The following is a 21,672-nucleotide window of genomic DNA, read 5'->3' as shown; positions in this document are numbered from 1 at the left end:
CAAAAGTTAGAGCCAGGGTCAGGAAAGCATTTTTTTTAGCCCTCCAAAAAGAGAAATGGCAACACGGAGTAACATTATTTACGGTGTATGAATAAATAAATACATTCCAATGCCCAACAATACACACTTAAACAGCAGTGACTTTAAAAAGCCTGTGCGTCTGTGTAAATATTGGGTGAGTGTAATTGTGGGCTGAACGAGGGGAACGGCAGGTCAAACCCTTTAAAAGGCAATCTGTTTTCTCCATTCAACATAAACGCATTCCCTTCTGTCGCAGCCGAGTGCAGCACTAAACAATGCAGAGGCCAGCCTCTTATTCGCCTGTGCACCAGGAACTCTCAGCGAGCTGCAGTCTTCCATATCCCTCCTTCCCTTTTACGGCTAGCTGGCTTAAGGTATCCCAACGTGCATGTCTGGAATGTTGACTAATGACAGAACAAAAAAAAAAAAAGATTCCATAAGAGGCCAACTCAAGTAGCATTCCATCATACACTCTCTTTCAACTCCAACCCTCTGCCAAAAAGCCTTTCCACAGCGATTTGCTTAAAGAAAGCTTTCCCTTAAGAATCAATATCTCTCCTTGAGCCAGCTAGATAGAGCCCTTTAGGGCAAAAGAAGCGGAGGCATAATATTGTGGTTGGCCAAAATGTAGGGAGCACAGGACATGATTTAGAGTGCAAGAATGTGTTTAATTATAATTTCTTGAGCAGATCTGATGTCACGGGTGCCAATGTATTCACCTTCAGGAAGCAGGTTATGATAGAGTAAGATAACCCTCACCCTACCTTCACTTCCTCCTACAGAAATCTGTTTTATTGTTAATCGTCTTCTCTTTTTTTACCACTAATTCCCGGAAACGTACTGTTAATATACCCCAAATTAACAGCTCCGGATTCTTGGAAATTAACAGAATACTGTAGGTTAGATACAATAAGCTCTACCCACAACTTCTAATGTGGCTTTTTAAAATGAACACATGAGACATAATTAAACCTAAGACACTTTTAATCAAAGCAAAACACTCACAGGAACGCAAAACCATATCCTCCAAGAAAATAAGTCCCACCTCAAAAGGCTGATTTGGATAAATCTAGAGATCAAATAATAACAATATTTACATAAGTGCTTTAAAATACATTTGTGCATCACATTTCTACTTTTAAACCCTCCAATAAAATTAGGCTAACTGTAAGTCCATTAAAAGGTTAGTTTACACGTCAAATCCTAAGACTTTTGTTCATCTTTGGAACACAAATTACAATATTTTTTTTTATGTTATCTGATACATTTCTGTCCATACATTAAAAAGGCTATTTAGTAAACATTTTAAAGCTTCAAAAAGTTTATTAAGAAATTGTAAAAGTAATAAATATGAACTGAGCAGTTTAATCAACTAAAAATAAAATAAAAATCACTTTATATGACAGAAAAAAATTGATAATCTCAAATATGATTAATATAAAAAATAACTTAATTTGTGTTTCAGTCTACATGATGACAGAATTAAAAGGTTTGGTGAACCATCACTTTGCTTAGTTTATGAGTCTGTACTGCTCTACAGTTTTTTGACCTTCATATTTTGTATTAAGCAGTATTTAAGTAATATTTTACTTCACATCAAACGTGCCACAAATGAAAAAAATCAAATGTGTAAAACATATATTAAGATCACATTTCTAAAAGTCAGTTCTTTGAGGCGAAGTTACTCAAAGAACCTTTCTAAATATTTAATGAACATAACACAATCTGTTACTGCCACTCTCTAAACACCATGTCATTTATGAACATAACTTTTTATATAAAGGATGTTGTGAGTTTGATCATGTTACAATAGGAGTAATTACAGTGGATTTACATCATCTTAAGGATGGCTCATGGCTGGCACAAAATGTAGAACAAGGAATGTAAACATATTCCAGTTATGATGTGTGTGGTATAGTCTCCAACAGCTGCCGTTGGTCTTCTATGCATACTAAGATTTTCCTAAGGTGACACAATTGAGATGGAACTTCACTTGCATTTACAGACCCTTAACAACTAAAACACAACCTTACCATTTCTCATAATAGTGTTGTCACGGTACCAAAATTTCAGTATTCGGTACCGATACCAGTGAAAATCCATGATTCTCGGTACCAATTTCGGTACCAAAGCAAAACACAAAAATATGCTAATACAATAAAAAAAAAAAAAAAGCTTTTTATCACTAAAAATAAAACCAATGCCATTCTTTATACTTATTTACAATTGTGTTTAAAGCTTTACTACAAGTTATATAATTATGAAAAACAGTAAACAAGTTTTACCCAAATTGAATTTGTCTTTTAATTAATGAAATTTAAACATTTTATTTTTTTGGTAAATAAAGGGGATTTGCTATTAAAATTAAAACATGGAAGAACTATTGTGTGATTTATTTCTTAAAAAAAAGAAAGTTTTATAAAAAAAAATTCAACAGTAGTAGCAGTATCACATACATTCTATTAAATAATTATTTATTATCTACTATTAATATTTCTAGCACAATGCCTTTATGTAAAAATAAACTTTTATTTTGATGGGTTGCCAAGAATACCTTTAAATTGACTAGTTTTACTCAAATGAAATGGTAAAATGCGGAACAGTTCTGGTGATGTTGTTTATGTATTTATATCCTCATTGAGATGGCAGAAGCTGAAATTACTGCAAGCTTCACGTGCTTCAGTCTATGTAGTAAACAAACATAGTTTCTGCCATTCATTCATTCATTCATTCATTCATTCATTCATTCATTCACACAGAGACCGAACAAACCAACTTTTACAGATACTGGTCCATATAGAGATTTGATTTGATTAATTTATGCTAACTTTGACAAATTCCGTTACTGTCCATATTAAAATGTGAGTTTCACTTTCGTGACTGGATTTTGAGATTCCGTCCACGTTTTCTACTTCGCGGAAATCTTAGCGCTGCATCAAGAACCGTTTTGACCGGGTACTCGGTACCAACGGTACTTAAAGAAACCTGGTACTGTGACATTTTCATTTGTTTAGTACGGACTTGGTACCGAAATACCAGGTATTTTGACAACACTAACTCATAATAATTGTTTTCTCATTGCTTATAAAGGATTTAAACATTTTCGGGTTCATAAAGACTGACCAGCAATTAACATCTGAACGCTCTGTCCAGTGAGCTCTAGATTCTGTTTACTAATCCAGTGAGAGGCGGATGAAATGAAAAACATCCTAAAACATTTGCTGTATTGAGTACTGGTCACCCTCGAGGAAAGCTGCAATAAGAGGGATTGTGACATATCACATGTTGCCACCATGAGGTTTTCAGAACCAACAGCAAAAAAGACCACCATAATGACGTTAATCAGATCAGGCTGAAAATGGTCAAAACTTTATATATATATATATATATATATATACATACTGTATACACACACACACACACACACACACACACACACACACACACATATATATATATATATATATATATATATATATATGAGACTGTTGTTTGTTATGAAGGTTTATGACCCATGTGGATAAAAGACAAAATAAAACAAACTTAGAATTCAAACTACAACCAGTTTTTGGAAAGTGACAACAAAAAATGTAACTGCATCTTTTGGAATTATTTCATATTCCTATTTCTTTTGGAAAACAAACCTATATTCAAGGTCATTTTGACTTCGGGGTATCAGTGTCTTATAACATTCACCAATTCACCAACTCAATGTATAATCAATCAGTCAAGGAATCAGTATTGTCCTAAGACATTTATTTTTGATTCTAAATCCACAACATATCAGGAATTTTAAGGCATGACCAAAGTCAGAGTGCTTTTCTGATTTTCTTGCATAACAATGATCCTTTATTTACAGTTTACATAAATACTAGGAATATAACAAGCAAAAGATTACATGTGATTACATGTGCATTTCCAGAAGTGTTGGAAGTGAAAATATAAATAGATTTACAGCATATGAATACATGCAAGGACAACCAGATCACAATTCACAATGCAAATACTTCACATTAGTCATCAAAGTATTTTTTTGTTATTATATTAAATGATAAATAAATAGATAACATATAAAAAAGAGCACTGGTAAAGGTTAAAATGTATCCACAAAACACGCTAAGTGGTTTAGGCCAAGTTAATAACATAAGTTTAGAGGTTTACTTCCAACCCTAACGACAACGTCAGACAAAGGAATGCAAGTGCTGTAAATATGTAGTGTAAGAAAGAATGCATATAGATATAATAGTAACATCTCTTTGCTGCTGTCTCAACTACTGTAAGAGCCTCTCTTTGTGTTTCTGTCATTGCCTGGGGCGACAAGTGAAAGTGATGGGAATATTCTACTGACAGACGCTACTCTATTCAGACAGGTAAAGAACAGCCATTTCCTCTGCTGTCAATAGGTCAATTGTTACCAATTGCAAAAGCATGACAGTTAACACTGCCCTAAGGCAGTGGGCTGCAAGACAAGACCTTCAAGACCTCTGCAATGTATTCTGTTAGTCACGAGTGCCAATACAGTAAAAATAAATGGGAAAAACCATAATTTATACTGAAGATGCACATCTAAACCAGAATATCATAACACCATAGCAATCATATGGCAACAACCTGGCAACCAACCACCTTTACACAGTGGACTTTTGCAAAAAAAGGATTGAAGGAAAAGTCTGTAAACTTACATTTACATTAATATGCATTTTCCCTACAGATCTAGTTTAACTTTATATTTGATATCACAATATCGAAAAGTCTCTAACGGAAACGTCGCTTTTACATTGCAGAGTCAAAAAAATGAATAAACTATGCATGTTCTAGTATAGGTTTCTTATAAATACTAACGTAATTCATGGTTGCACAAGGCTTTTTCCATATAATTAGATACAATCAATAGAAAAACAGATACAGTACAAAACAGCTTCATTATGTATCCAGCTTCCAGATGAGAGGAAAAACATGTTGTGAATGGCATAGAATCCCACAAACTGGAGCAGTGATTGAATGAGTGGTTTATCTAATGAAGGACTGGAGCGGTGGGAAAAGAGAGGTTTGGCTGGCTGTCCCGTTCTACCACTGCTCTTGCCACGGCCCCAACGGAGACACACTCTCTGGGAAATCTCAGGACCAGACGTGCTGAGCGGATCATGTTGCCATGTCCACCAGTCAGCAGATTCTTTAAAGTCTTTAAGTTCCCTTTGCCATTTCTTCTTAAAACAATCTAAAGATATTTCAAAATAAAGTGTACAATACCAGATTTTTATTAATCAGACACACACAAATGTGGTTTTATGTATAAAAATAAAAATAAATAAGATAAATAAGAAAAACATAATTTAAAATTATATATAAATGGTGTAATGAGGTCAATGAGGTAATAAACAATAAACAAGACTAATTTTCTTAATTACGTCTTATTTATTTTTTATTTTTTACTGGACAACATCAAGACAAAAAGGGTTAAGAATATTTTTCTTTTTTTTTGCCATGTAAAGACTGGGCTGATATACAGTATATAGTTGTCAAAGTAGAAAGAGTCTCCGAATGGAAATGAATAATACTGGTCAAAGAACCAGAACTCAATGGGACGTAATCCAGAAACATTTAAAGCTGTCAGTTCTGAGGAGCGTAAACCTCCATCTCACCTTATATACGGCCACAGGTTCACTAGAAACAAAGCATGGTCTGTCCCTCCAAATTAACCCAGATCATGTTCGTTTTAAACAGCACCTGTCTTCTCTGTGTAAATGAATTGAGAGACGAAATGTTGCAGTATAGTCTGGAAATCAGAGTGCAGAAAAGCAATGAAAAGGACATGTTCAGAAAGTGTTGTTTTCGCAAGCTAATGAGCCAAGAACCTCAAGGAGTTTTTAAAGCACAACATACTTCCACTGGTTATAAAGACTTTTATGAGAGCTCAATTGAAGAAACTTGGGCCTGCACAACAATTATCCAAATCTATTGGTTGTGAAAGGGGAGCCTGAAAAAATACAGAGGGAGCAGAGAATTCCCTGGGCTGCGACCTTGGCTGGGAAGCTGAAGGAAAAGCCAGCTTCTTATTGCATGCCATCAAAAAACTGTGTTAAAGGCCACCACTTCAATTACACTGGCTGCTTATGTTTCACAGGGGTGAAACAAAAATGACCTCTACAGGGTGCCGCATTAGCTGTGTGGACACAATGATGGGGACACAGAGGGGGACCAGAGTTTGAGCAAGGAAAGGACATATGGACTAGGACAAAAGAAACACAAGCATATGCCATGTTCCAAAACTATTTTCCAGTTGAACTAATTAAGAAATTTGAAAAGAATATTTTAATGACATATTAACATGTTTACAATTTTCTGATGCTTGTTAATGGACACATGATGTGCAAGTGAACAGATAAAATATCCAATATTTTTTAGTCCATGTTTTATGTTTTGTTTTATTTTATTATTATGCAGCCCATATTTAATATTTATAAATGATTTATTTAGCCATACATTTCAGAACATGTCCAAAAAAGCATTTGTTATATTGGTGAAATGCTTTAAACTTATGCCAACAAAAATGTTGCTAAAAATTATGTGAATTAACCTAGCACACATTGCATTCCCAAATGCGTGTTAAACTCACAGCACTTGCAGAGATAGTTTGTGAGAATCAGCACTTATTGTGAACCAGGATTATTATAAATTCTATGGACTTAGTTGTTTAGTCTCATTTTTCTTTAGATTTAGTTGATGTAATAAAATAATTAAAACTAATAAATATATATATTTTTTTTAAATACTATATATAGATGATGATAAAACAATACTAAAATATTCTTTATAAATAATCTTTACTACTAAAATATCCAAGCCACTCTGAAAACAAGCTATTATGAGCTGTACATGTGCAAACGAGCACAGTGCCGCTCTTCACTGTGAAACACGCAGTGCAATAGACTATACTTCTGTAATGGAATTGCAGGCTTTGACTTGATGATGGTGATTTGATCAGATATTTCTTATTTCAGTTTTAGTTCAATTAGCTGTGCAGCCTCTTTTCTTTATTTTAATGTTACATTTGATTTAATTAATCATTAGCTTTTCATCAGTTCATGAATCGCCAACAGTCCCCTCATGAACCCTCATTTGGGAAACTGTGCTAGGCACACACGCCAGTCACACATCCTAGTGTGTGCTCTTTGGCAGGACAGAGCGGGCTAATTCCATTTTACTGCTCAGACAAACAGCTCACAGAGTCTCGGAATGTAGGGCATGAGTATATTAGATAGCTCCTCCTTCTCTCCCCTCAGACGGCAAAGAATAAAAAAAATGCTATAAATGGTCACTCATCACCAGTCTACACACATTTCAACCGCATCTGCAATTTGTGTCTTTTCAAAAGACAACTGTTGGCTTTTACAAATGTTAGGAGATGTTTAAAATATAATGATGTCAGGCTGACAATCTACTGAGATCACATCAGATTTTGTAGATAATGAGTAAGTTATGCAAGTTGTTGATATGAAATTACCATTGAAAACAACATTCTATTATGTCCTGTTATGCTTTTCCACTTTTTACATTTTATTCAGTGTGAAGTGTGTATGTCTGGGCATAAAAATTATCTTCAAACTTAGAAATCTCAAAGTCCACTCCAAAGGGAGATATTTCATTTAAAAAAAAAGAAAAAATCAATTTTTCAAGAACTACAACGAACTTTATGGTATAAATAAATGTTTAACAGTTTCACGGCAATTCATGTCATAATGTTAGAAATAAATAACAATAAAAATAATACATACACAATTATATGTACATAGTAAACTGAGTTATTCTTAAAGCGGTTGTTGACAACTTATCTAAAAGGTGATTTAGCCAAAAACCAACAAAGACTACAATAACAATACCATAACTTTTTGTCTTGGAATATCCGTGCTTGGTCTGAATCCAGCTCAAATTGATATAGCAATATTGAATCCATCCTTAACTATACCAGAGCAGATGGAACTTGCTGCTTTGGCAAGGGGCGGGGCAGTACTGAAACACAAGGTGCGTTCCATTCTACAGGGTCCCTACGCAGTGTTCACTGCTCCCTACTCCCTGAGCACGGTATATCAGTTGAAGTGGACTTCACTGACAATAACCGCTCATTTGGAACGCCCTGCAAACGTAATCAAAGAAAGTCACCGATGGGGTCGCGCAGATTATGATATAAATATATGACTACATTCATATTTTAATTTTTATTTACAATCACATTTAAAATATGTACACTATACAATAAAAAATCATTGAGTACTATATAATGAAAAATGTATGTTTATTATACACTTTAATTGACAATTGCTGCTATTACTTGACTATTAACAGAATTGAAGCCCTGCTGTCATGCAAATATGAAAATAACTTTTATTTGGTTAACTGTATAGCCTATATGTGTTTTTAATAAATGGTCATATAATTGCATAGGGGTCTCGTGCGCTTTCTTCCTGCGCAGAGCCGTATAGTAAACACTGAGGTAAATAAAGTAAAATAAAGAAAAATGGCAGGGCCTCGTCTGCTTCTAGTCACTTTTACATTATCATACCTTTTTACAATCCGTAATGAATATGAACGAAGACAGCGAAGACGGCCGTTCTGACTGGTGATGACGCGCTGCGCGCAATGACAGTTGGGGGATAATCGCTCTCCACTTCCTGTGAAGTGATGTATCGATGTTCCCTTATTCCCTGTGCCGTGCTCAGTGCCCTTCGAACTGAACATGTTCACTCCCTTCAGATTGGAATCTCACTTAAGATGGCGGAATACCCTGTGAAGTCTACTTCGCAGTACACTTACAGTCGAACGGAACGCACCTACAGTCTAAACTGTTTGCCAATCACAACGCACTGGGATAGCTAACCTATCACATCACATTTAGTTTTTTGGAAGGTGGGCCTTCATCAAACCCAGAACTAATGGATCCGTTTGTGCAAGGCTGGGGAAAAAGGTATTGTAATAATGTCAAATATGTAAAAAAAACAAAAAAAACAATGCGTTTTTCAAAACACAAAGCATTAGAGCATGTTCTAGTACATCCCCAAAACAAATTCAAGACATTGTAAAAGAGCATAATAGTATAATATATATAATTATAATATAATTAACCCCTTTAAAATTTGGTTTGAGATTACAGTACAGATTAGGTGAAGTGGTGGAAAAAACTGGACTGCTTAAAAGAAGACAGGAAAATGTTGTCCCACAGCACAAGGACAACAAACTATCAAAAGTGTGTGCCGCAAAGACGGGTGGCTGATATCTCTATGGCTAATATTTAACGTTGGTGGCCTCCAACTGCCTGATAAAGACCAAGACGTGCCTGTCTGATCAAACTTCTGTGTCTTCTCTGTACTTAGTGCAGCAAATCCACTTCAGAAAGGTGGTCAGCACCTGTAATAGCTCAATTTTGTGATGGAATTTATAGCATTCATTAAGTAGGAGCCTTATGTTTGCACTACAACTTCAGATGCAGGTCAAGGGTGATTTATAATGAGAAGACTAATCCATATCGTAGTAATATTAATGGGATAAAGCAGTGTTCCATATGATTTGAAATGACAATATCATGGAACAAAAATTTAAATGAGCACACATTTAATGTGCCCTCCCTAAGTATTGGAACAAAAATGACAAAATTGCTTTGCCAGCTTTGGAGTCAATATATCTTTAAATATGACTAAAAGATTAATATGAGATAAAACTACAGAATGTAGATTTTTAGCCGTTCAACACATTTATGTTTTGGCTCACAGGTCTTTCTAAGTGATCTGCTGTGTCCTGTTGCATTAACTGTTCATGTAGTCACGAGTTCACACTTACATATAATAAACTGAGTAAAAGGTTAAGCATATTTGGCATGCTGTCCTGGCTAGATGATGATGAGATCAGATCTCTGTGTGGAGCACTGGCTGCTGTCAGACTCCTTGTGAAAACAAAAATCTCACTGGATTATTACATTTAATGGCAAAAATAATGTTTGGAAATGTAAACTGATATTTCCTACAGACACACTACAGCAAAAGATAGAAATAACAGACTTTTGTTGGTGAAAATACTGGTGGCCTAAGACTTATTAGACAATACTGTATATATGTGTGTGTGTGTGTATATATTATATTGGATCATATGTATTTATGGATCATATGTATTTTTATATGTATCATACACTACTGTTCAAAAGTCTAGGATCATTTTGGATCACTGGATTAGTTTTATTTATTTATTTTTTGGAAGAAAAATAAATAAATAATAATAAATATATATACACACACACACACACACACACACACACACACACTAATGCATACATACCCTTGAACACACATTATTTTTAATGAGTATTTAAAAAAAAAAAATAAAATAAAAAATAATAATAATAATAATAAATACAAATAAAAGACCCAAATCCCTCCAAAATCAAACCCCAACTTCCACTATCAGTAGCTTCCCTTTCCAATGAAAGACTGGTATTCCTGCCCTCTGCCAGAGTCTGTACCTCACTCCTCCTGGATTGCACATTCCACACCGTGTCTCAGCCATGACTAACTTAATTTGCTCTGTGCAGGTCTTCATCAGAAAGTGTTTCATCTACACGCTCTGCGGGCACCTGACCAGGGCAAGAAGGCACACAAGACATCTCGTGTAAAGTTGACCCGTGAAAAAGAAAAAAAGAATGGCATTCCAGCACAGAGATCTAATGGAGACTGAGTGTTTCACATAAGCACAGCCATCCATTTTTTTGGAGGAGTAGCAAGATGCACAAGAGGAAGGGGGTTGTAGGACATTCCTCTCACAGCTCTTAACTCAAAAGATGGCAGCTGGGAGTGAAGTAGTGCTGGGTCGACACTCAGGCCATGTGCTACATGTGTTCTTAATGTGCACTATAAAATCCGTTCATAGAGGGTCTTTGTATCATTTTCAGATTTGAAAAAAAAAAGGAAAGCAATTCAAGCGTTGTTTTTGGTCCAAGGCTTATGGCATGCTATTTGCATAATGGGGTCCACATGAAGTACCTGTATAAAATTACAAACATAGCACTTCTGTAGTTTCCCGTTCCAGTCTTCCCCACCCCCGTCAGCCTGTCCTTGTAAAGTGCTTTGTGGCGCCACAGGAGAAGAATACCCTGACCCAAAAAGCAAGGCCAGATCCGACAAAGTGTCCATTGAGTGAAGATGAACCTCACATGAACGCCAATCCTGCAATATTGTTTCAAATTAATCCGTCGTCATGGCACTTGTACCTTTCGAGTTTTGCCCTCGTTGATCTGTCATCTGCCTCACGGTTATTTTTCTTTCCACCGCCGTCACATGAGGGGCTTTCACTGGCGATTCCATCCCATGAACAACCTTACAGTTTCCATTTCTGCTCCAGCTCAAAATAAAATGATCAGACTCATGGGAGCTGGCTGAGAATCAGCTATCCTAACAAATATTTTAAAAATAGTGTCTGAAACACATATTATGTCTGTTAAAACAGCATTAAATATGCCTCAAGAAGACAGTTCACCCAAAATGAATATGATTTTACTCTTCATAAAGGATGCAAAACATTATCAACTTATGCACTAATACATTTTTCATAATTCACTGAAAATTTAAATAACTTTTAAAGGTACTTTTAATGTGTTTTTTACTTCTTGAACAACATAATTTTTGGGTGAACTATTCCTTCAATGGGACATGCCATGTATGTATTTTCTCAGTTTAACACCCTAAAGCAACACCTTATGATGCAGAGTTTAACTGGACCTCCTAAGGACAATGGATTTGAGCCTGGAAAAATTACACCCACACCTGTTACAAAAGAGCCGCTTATATCCTCATATAGGTAATTTTATCAGGCCAGATCCTTGGAGGGTCAGAAAGACATAACAGCCTGCAGAAGATGAAGACTTCCACAGGTGCAAGCAAAACTGCTCTAAACAATATACTGAGTTGACACTACTGGGTGTTTTTTCTGTATCAGCCAGTATTTTAAATGCATTTAAAATAGTTCATGCTATAGAGTGGTAAGCTGTTTGTAAAATCTCTCTGACTAACAAATGCAGATTTGACCAGCGCAATTTCAAAGCACTGAAACTACTCCCAGAACTCTCACACACTTCACACATTCCTACTGCTGTGTGGACTTCAACCTAATAGCTATGAACTTTACTTCTTATACATACATACAAAATAAAAAAATAATAAAAAAAGAAAATCCTGCAAAGATTCAGCCTGGATGACCACACCATAAAAAAAAAAAAACAATTAATAAGTGAAACATTTAAACATAAAGTATATAATAATAATAATAATAATAATAAAACAATTTATTTGTTATAAAATAAAGAAAATTATTGACTATATATGTTTATTATTGTTTTTGAGAAAAGTTATTTTCTATTTTATTTTATTTTAATAAAAAAAAAAAAAAAACTGTCCTGTCCTGTATGCTAAATGTCTGTGATTCCACCAATCATTTAGAGTCACTCAACTCTCCGGCTGCACATGTGAAAACCTTTCACCTTGAACAGGGTACGCCAGCATGGGAGGCATGTCATGATGTTCAAGAGACAAAGGGGAGCTTGGTATTATGAGGGTCAGAGGGTTACATTTCTAACTGCCTTGAAAACAAATTGCAAGGGGCAAGAAGAAAAAAAAAAAAAGGACTGCAGACCTCCAGAGTCATGCATGTAGAACAGCCACATATACAACAGACCCAAAAATTATTTGGACACCTACAGGTATATCACACTTACCAAATGCATAAATGTCATTGCATTAGATTTTGAAATCATTCATTTGAAAGAAAGATCACAAATACATTTATGTTTGTTGACAACACTAGGAAGAATCCAAAAAGGTAAAAATAAAAAAATATTTGCCACTAATGTGCTTGCATACTGTTACAGCATCATCAGCAGAAAGCAATATGTGATGCAATTCCACAAAAAGCAACCCCAAAAGCTGGGAGACACTGACATCTTTGACACGTTTAAGCTCTTGTGATTCAGGACTGCACAGTGGAATGCAGCGGGCATTGACGGCAGATTCTTGACATGGCTGATATCTACAGCAGGTCAAACACAACAGAGGCAGTATGGTTAAGAGCCCCACCTTACCCAAACAAACAGACAAACAAAAAATGTTTTCGGGAAGCTGACGCATTTGTGAGCCAAGGAACAGATTGACTACAAGTGATGCCTTCAATCAATCACGCTCATAGCTTGTTTTTTGTTGAAAGCTGGTGTGGACTTCTGCAGCATGGGGAGCATCAGAGCCCTTTCTGACATATGACATATACACAGCTGCTGGTGAAGCACAGGCTCCAACACAAACTGACATGCCAAATCCCAAAGAAAACAAAGGGAGTCGTCTCCAATCTGAGGATTGCTTTTCAACATCTCATTTGTAATGCAACCAAAAGAACAGCTGGGGATCTGGGGGCGGTAGCCTCCCAGACAGCGCAGAGGAGCGCCAAGCCAACAAGTCCGAATCGAAAAATGGGAAACAAAAACAAAAAACAAATGTGATGCACAAGCAGACAAAACAGGAGAAATGTTATTGTAAGACCTCCTCTGGTGAGGGGGTCAGGCATGCGACCCAACCTGGTCCTCTATACCGATCTTTGACCTTTTCTGCTAAGCACTGGCCAAACACAGACCACTGGCCCATAACAATGAGCTATTCAGCCTATGACCAGGAAGTGGGGGTGAGCATGTGTAAAGTTTAGGACTGATTCCCAGCAGCTATCAGTGGACTGTTTAACAAACTTCCCATTTGACTAAGAGTTATAGTTTTGGGACACACCATTTGTAAATTTGCTATTGTAAAGGGAATTTAAGAGTTGGCATCTGGTGTATGCGCAACATCTGTAATCGGCTTTCAAACTCCAACACTGGGCCTGAAATTAACTAGGGCTTGGGGCAATAGGACCAAACTGAATAAAATGCCCCCCCCCCCCCCCAAAAAAAATTCAAGATTAGGGGGCAAAAAATACAACTCTATATTACATTTAGATCTGCAGGCACTGGAACATATTTCTTTTTATGTGGTTCTGAAAAATTAGAAACAAATAGAACAAATCACACATTTCTGTTGAGCTTTTAAATGCAATGTCCAATCAGAGGCATTTAGATTAGTCACTGCTGAAAACAGTTCAGTGTGTGGCTCACTGACTGAATTTTGCACTCATACACCTGCATACACCTGCTGTGATATTAGATGTATACTTCCCTGATTAATTCATGTGCATCCATACTCTTGTTTTCTTCACAGTAAAATTGCAGTGATGCGCAATTAAAATTATAGTTTACATAAACCAGACACGTGCACATGTGAAAGGTTTATTGTGCACACACAATTAGAGCTGAAACAACGAATCGATTTAATCGATTAAAATCGATTATTAAAATAGTTGTCAACTAATTTAGTAATCGATTCGTCGCTAAATAAATTTTATTTGCCATAAGCGGCTCATTTCGTGCATATTTCAAATCTGCGGTGACCAAAGTGTGGCAGTAATGAGCCACCGGAGGTTTTACTCAGCCAGTACAGCAGGTGAAGTAGCGAATAGCCAATAGCTGGCCTCGTTTTATGTCACGTGCTTCCCGAACAGCGTCTCTGCAGCATTCAGCGGGAAGTGGGAGTACTTTACTTTGAGCCTTCAAAATGAAGAGTAACCTGTAAACTCTGCACTACTGAACTGTTTAATGGGCCGTTCACATATCGTGTCTTTTGCGTGCTCAAGTTCGTTATTTCCTATGTAGGCGCGCAGTATGCACTCTCATAATGGAAGCGACACGGTCGCGACACGCACGCGGTGCGATGCGCCCGTTTTTCCAGGCGCGTCCACACCGCATCCATTTATCCTTTGCTGAAATTTCCGGGTCTTCATGGAGAGGGCACGTCATGGAGAGAGCACGTCATGGTTGCTTAGCAAAGGCAGACGCCTCAGGGGCGCTTCTGCCCGAGCGCTTTGGAAAGAAGGAGAAAGCGGCGCGACTAGCGTTTTCCACGCGTTTTTAGGTGCGATATGTGAACGGCCCCTAAGAATTTTATTTGTGCAGATTCTCCAGTACAAGGTTGTTTGCAAATGTTTAGTCGTAAAAGCTGATAACATTGCTTTTTAACAGTTAACATTTAAAGCTTTACAAAGATGTTATGTGATCAGTTTGTCGTTTACCAGTTCATAATTCAGACTTGCAGCCTAATTATGACTGAATGAGAGAGGTAAATGTTTGAGTATATTTAGAATGCACTTCTTTTCTAAGTATTCACTGCTCTTTTTCACACAGCAGGTTTTTTGTGTGTGTCCCAATTTTTTTTTTCTGGACAACCTTCTGATGGATTTTACTTTAAATTGTGAGTTCCATTCAGGTTTCATGCCATTGGCACTTTTTTTCGAAGGATTGTTTACAATTTCACAGCATAAGCTATAAAGCTTTTTTTACAATGCAGTGCAATTTTATTCTGTTTTATCCTTATACTTCGTGAAAATATGTTCTCAAAGATTCCTTAAGCTTTGTTTGGGATGTTAAACTACTTTAGGAGCTCTAAGGACTGTCATGGTGAAAACAATATTTGAAATCTCCTTGTGAATTTTGCTAGAGTATGGGTCAGTGTTTTGATTGCAGAAGAGTTCGACAAAGGATTACTAACATAATAAAACAACTCCAGGTATATTTTTGATGAGGATATGACAATGCAAAATGGTTAAAATCTCTTAAAAATCTATGCTGAATGATAAAGACCCTTTATTAATAATTTACTTGGGGAAAAAATGGAAAAAACTAAAATATAAGTACATAAACCGATTAATCGATTAATCGTCAAAATAATCGACAGATTAATCGATTATCAAAATAATCGTTAGTTGCAGCCCTACACACAATAGTTTCTTTCGAGCACGCAATAAGTTTCTCATGCACATGTGAAAGCTTCTCGTGGTCAAGCAAACGTCTGTTTATTTTAGGTGTTTTTTTTAAAGTCACTTTAGGGCAGCGGTTCTCATTTCCAGTCCTCGTGCCCCACTGCTCTGCATATTTTGCACGTTTCTCTTTGTTAGCACACCTGATTCAGATAATCAGCTTGTTAGAAATGAACTCCGTGCATGAACAGTGTTCCAATTGTTCATTGCTCCCTACTCCCTGAGCAGGGGAAATCTGATGAAGTTTACCTCACATCGAAACATTCATTCACTGATTTGTGCTGTGCAGCGTCTTTAAATATGGACAACTGTGACATCATATACCTCTGTAAATCAATACAAATTAAATTCACGTCTTGCACTTGTTCGCTTCGAACTAGAATCTTGGCTGAATATCCTGTGATGTCCACTTCGCAGGGCACTTATGTTCGAATAGAACAAATGTCTGAAGTGCCAAGAGAAACATTCAAAATGTGCAGAGCAGTGGGGTGCGAGGACTGCAATTGAGAACCGCTGCTTTAGGGGCTCCGTACGTTCCTGTTTTTTTTTTTTTTCATAGTTTATGCAGTTGTGTAAATACAATGACCTTTGAGATGAATTAAACAGTCTGTGCTGAATAATAACAGCTTCTGGTCCACCTTTGCAGTGTGAAGATGACTTCTTATATTGATAAAAAAGATAAAAATCTTTTTATATTGAAAAAAAGATTTTTTTCATGGTCTGTTATAAATCAGCATCACACATGGAGGTTTGTGTCTTGGTAAAGCAAATGAGTCCATTTATGTTCCCCAACCATTTTCCGCCTCATTACAGAATAATGTCCCTTCACAGTCTATCACAAATGGGAGTAAGTGACACAAAAATGGCCACCATGTAAACACCATTTGACATCACAATAACTACTTTAATGGGTCCACTTAACAACCATTCCTTGAGTTTTCCTCAATGTAAATGAGATTTACAGCCTTCTTTCCTCATGGTAAACCATGCATCCAGTCATCTAATTGGTACTAGTGACTGTGCTTCCAAGGTTTAGACCATGAACAACACAAGTAGAGGAAGTTTGAGGATAAAGGCAAACTGACAATAATCAACTCTTCTACTGGTTTGAGACATATTTATGTAGGAAAAATGGAGCTACTAACTGTAACACCATGTTTTTTAGACAAAGTAAATTAACTGCCTGGATGTCTTCTGCTCATAAACTTTGAGGTGGAAATAGGAAAAATAAAAAATAAAAAAAATTGAAAAAGAGAGAGAGAGTGAGCGGGAGAAGAGAGAAGGGGGAAGGGAGAGGTGAGAAAATCACTGTTAAGTTTACAACTCCAGTTTTAGTCTTCTTTTTTTCAGGGATGCAGATTTAATGTCCAACAGATCATCTGACTGCTTGCTCCATTGAGATTTGGGACCATCACATCTCAGCGAGTATATATTGTAGGGCTGAAACGATTCCTCGAGTAACTCGATTACAAAAAAATGATCGAGGCAAATTCCTCTGCCTCGAAGCCTCTTTTAATTTATTTTAAATCTCACATCAGGTTCTTTGGCAATGATTTTTTTTAATGTGACAACACGTTTACGTCACCCACAAAGCGGAAGGAGACACAAGCTCTGCATCCATAGTCGCATATTGCAAGGAGTCAGCAGTGTTTTGATAAGAGTGCGAGGGCAAACGTAAAGAGAACGTCGTGGCGTGTGTCCATTGCAAGATAGAGCTGGCATACCACAACTAGGGCCCTATGATTTCCGCGATGCAGAAAACGCAGAGGGAATCGCGGAATCCAGTCATAAAAACGGAATTTACAGTTTAACGCGGAATGGCAAGGAATTTGCCAAATTTTTAATGAATTCATCAAAAATAGCTCATTGCACTTACATCAAATCACGATATGGACTAATATCTGTAAATATTAAATTAATATTTAAACAGAATAGTCTGTTTAAATATGAATCCTGCATGTTCTGCGTGTCTTTGTTAATGAATGGAGCAGAAGCGCGTCTTCATTCATTAAACACACTGAATCGCGCATGAAGCTCGCGGTGAATTCAGCGTCTGCCGTCTCTCTAAATAAGACGTGAACACATGTACAACATCTCCAGAACTGCTCTGACAGTCACTTCATGAGCTTTTTTTTTTAATTTTTTTTTTATTGCAGAACTTACACATAATTACAAGCTCAGGGAAGTGAAGCAAGGTTGTATCTCTTACAATGAATAAGCAAAGAAACATATATATACAGTATATATATATCTTGGAGAACTTCATGAGCATTTGACCGTTTGAGTTGAGTAAAACTAGCGTCACATCTAACTGTAAAGGCACGCCAACCCGTCAAAAAAAAAGTCCGGTTAAAGACTGTTGTTCAGAAGAATGTACATAGCCTACTACTAAAAAAATCAAATTAAAAAAAAATCTTACATTTTTTTAAAAGTTTTAATCACACAACATTTCTTCCATGTTTTATTTATTATAGTAAATCCCTTTTGTTTACCAAAAAGTTAAGTAAATTTTAAATTATTAAAAGATAAATTAATGTTTTATGTGTTTAATGTGCATCTCAGAAAATGCTTTATTTAAAACCCCAACTGAATGGCACTTAAATGTACTGTATCATTTTCATTAACTTTATTGTCATTGTTCACAGTACAAGTAAAGACAGAGAAACAATGGGTAATAATTAAATGCTTATTTTTGATGTATGCATTGCATTCTATGCATTTAAAAAATAAATAAAATAAAAAATCTAAAAAAGGAAACATAGTTGTTCATTTTAAGAGACCCAGGAGTCTTATTTTCTCTTGCATAATTAATATTGCACTTTAATTAAGCAAAAACAAATTTTATCCGATTAAAATTAGAATACTCGATAGAATACTCGATTACTAAAATATTCGATAGCTACAGCCCTAATATATTGCAAGGGGCGGTCTACATCAGTGTAAGCAAATCAGTGTGTGACTACTAGTGCCTACAAACACTTCAGCCCATCTTCAGAGCTCAAACTCCCTTAAACGCTTTTTCTCTGAAAATACCCACACACGCCCAGTTCTTGAGGAAAAACATAAACAGCTAATTCTGCATTTGTTTCTTATAAGCCAGTCCTGAGGTTATCCCTGTCAGAGGACATAATTCGTATCGATATCATCTGACAAAACAAAAATGGGAAACTGTAACTAACAAGGCTTAAGGGACTTATTTACAGTCTCTCAGTGTCTTACACACAATGAAATCCATTCAGGCTATGAGAACACTGCATCAAATAAAAGGCACACTTTAAGTTTTTTCCTGTGGACAAATTGTTGAAATTCCACATGGGATTGTTAAATGCTGCTTCTGGCATGACTAGAGAACATGCCACAAGTGATTCAGATGGGACTGGATGCATACTGCATTTACAAACATTTAAAACCGCCAGCTGGAATGAGTGGACAGAGGAGGGAATCAGATGTCAAATCTACTACTTCAAGATGCCTAGACCTGCAAACATTGCAAAGACTGCACAATTGTAATGTTTCTTTGGCAGCGCTGCACAAACTGCACTTCCAGACAAAGGATCTTTACTCCACAGGTCCTGCACTAATATTATTCCCAAAAGACACGACTACAGTTGTAATCTTATATTAATAATGTAAGTCAAGGCAGAAACACTAAAGTACCATAAAGTAAAAAAAAAAAAAAAAAAAAAAACTGACTTCATTTATTTTTTAATGAATGTTCCAGGTTTTATTGTGTAGGTTTTATTGTTTATACAACCCATCATTGCACTTCATTCCAAAGAAAATCTGGGGGAGATTGCTTTTTCTCAATGCAAAAACTTGTAAAACATTTACCTCTTTAGCTGACATTACAAATCCTTCGCCTTTAAACATCACAAACAATTCTTCATGGGAAAAATTAATTCCTGTTCTATTTTTTAGAGTGGTAGAGCATTGCGTTAGCAGCGCAAGGTTGTGGGTTCAATTCCCAGGGAACACGTTAGGTAAAAACTGTTAGCTTGAATGCACTGTAAGTCACTTTGGATAAAAGCGTCTGCTAAATACATACATTTAAATTAAAATTTTACATTAAAATTTAAATTTAAGTAAAATGGGTTCCGACACAGTTACATTTTGACATTAAAACATTGTTCCCATAAGCTGCAGCTGTATGATGTTTTATGATTGCAATATAGTACAGAAACAGAGTACAAATGTAATTAAAAGGAAAATTCACTCAAAATGATATTTGTTCATCTTCACTATTAAGATATTATAAAGAAATCTGAGTTCATTTACCCAAAACCTATATGAATCTGTTTAATCTATGTCTAAAGAGAAACAATCACTTTATATGATGAATAGATTTGATTAAGGCTTTTACTGACATCAAATATGGCCAACGACAGAACAACTGCACTTGTGTGATACATGAGAACAAACCTCATTGGTTCTTGCACGTCAAAAAGCATATATGAGCTTCCATTTACCATAAATTATGTTATTTACAGTATGTATTTATGTATGTACATTGATCAGTTTATATGTGAATAAAATCCTAAATTAAATCTTTCAACGGATGGATATAAATATCTAATATATAAATATTAAAAAATATCTTAATTTTGAGTTTTGAGGATGAACTAAAGTCTTATGGATTTGAAACAACATAACGGTGAGTAACTGATGAGAGAATTTTCATTTTTGGCTTAACTCATTTACTTAAGTTATTTTTTAATTAATTAATTTTTCCCATTTTTTTTTTAGAATTTGTTACAGAGAAAGTTGTATAAAAATGAGACTACAGTACATGAACATTACTTCACAGGGGTTTTTCTAGTAGTGCCAATTTTGCCAATAGTAGGGTCATTTTCACCCTGGATGTGAAAGCAGTGGTACATTTTGGGAGAACTGAAATCTTTCAACAAATCTGCCAGAAATCTGCCAGATAATTGCTTCTCATCAAATTTTTCTATTCGGAATTCTGAAATGCTGAAGACTATCAATTGAGCAATCTTCAATGGACAGATTTTGGTTCTGTCAGGTGCAAAACAAGTCTGTTACAAGCGCAACATATCAAACACACCCGCAGCTTCACGTCTCAGATACGATCGAGGCGGCAAATTGTCTGCACTTCCTTACAAACACAAATCTTCCTGGCTTGGGAGGCACACCTTCGGTATTGCACAGCAAACAAACATAATTGGCTAATCTAATCGCATTGCTTTCTGCATTTCTGTTTACTTTTGGCTAAGCATCTCTATGAAGGCCAGGGCTATGTGACCGTGAATGGCACATTGTTCAGGGCCCCTTACAGATGCAATCTGCACAGATGTTGCTCGGCCTCTCTCTCCCACTCGCGCAAGCTCCAGTGACAGGCTGTTTAGTCTGAGGTGTATGCAAACACGAAAGGGAGACTCCATCACGCTTTACATGCAGCCCTGATAGAGTGGAGTCAGTGAGCTGTACTATCTGCCCATCAGTGGCTCCGGCCCCCATTCAGCCCATTATGCATGGAAATGATGGTTCATTTCAGACCAAAAGGAAGACCAGCGAATAGCTAATGTGAAAGCACTGCATTCAGCAATAACAATGCCAGTGACAGAACCCAAGTCTCAAGCTCTCAATCTGGACCTGAACTCAACAGACAGGTTAAAGGAATCCTTCAAGGTCCAAGACGACTGAAATTCAACTCGGCAGGACTGAATTTAGATTTTTTTCTCAGGCCCTCATTTTTAACATTAAATTTTAAAT

The 21,672-nt window shown here is 36.2% G+C and overlaps 2 protein-coding genes across 4 annotated transcripts in view; one reads left to right on the top strand and one right to left on the bottom strand.

The window, feature by feature from the left end:
* Window positions 1–21,672, top strand: part of LOC128026946 (ligand-dependent nuclear receptor corepressor-like protein) — a 450,432-nt gene that overhangs the window by 231,260 nt on the left and 197,500 nt on the right. The window lies entirely within an intron of this gene.
* LOC128026948 (fibroblast growth factor receptor-like 1) overlaps window positions 1–21,672 on the bottom strand; it is a 75,246-nt gene that overhangs the window by 51,726 nt on the left and 1,848 nt on the right. The window lies entirely within an intron of this gene.

The sequence above is a fragment of the Carassius gibelio genome, chromosome A14, assembly GCF_023724105.1.
Source record: "Carassius gibelio isolate Cgi1373 ecotype wild population from Czech Republic chromosome A14, carGib1.2-hapl.c, whole genome shotgun sequence".
NCBI classification, from domain to species: Eukaryota; Metazoa; Chordata; class Actinopteri; order Cypriniformes; family Cyprinidae; genus Carassius; species Carassius gibelio.
The sequence above is the reverse complement of the archived record's forward strand: the minus strand, read 5'-3'. Positions and strand labels throughout refer to the sequence as shown.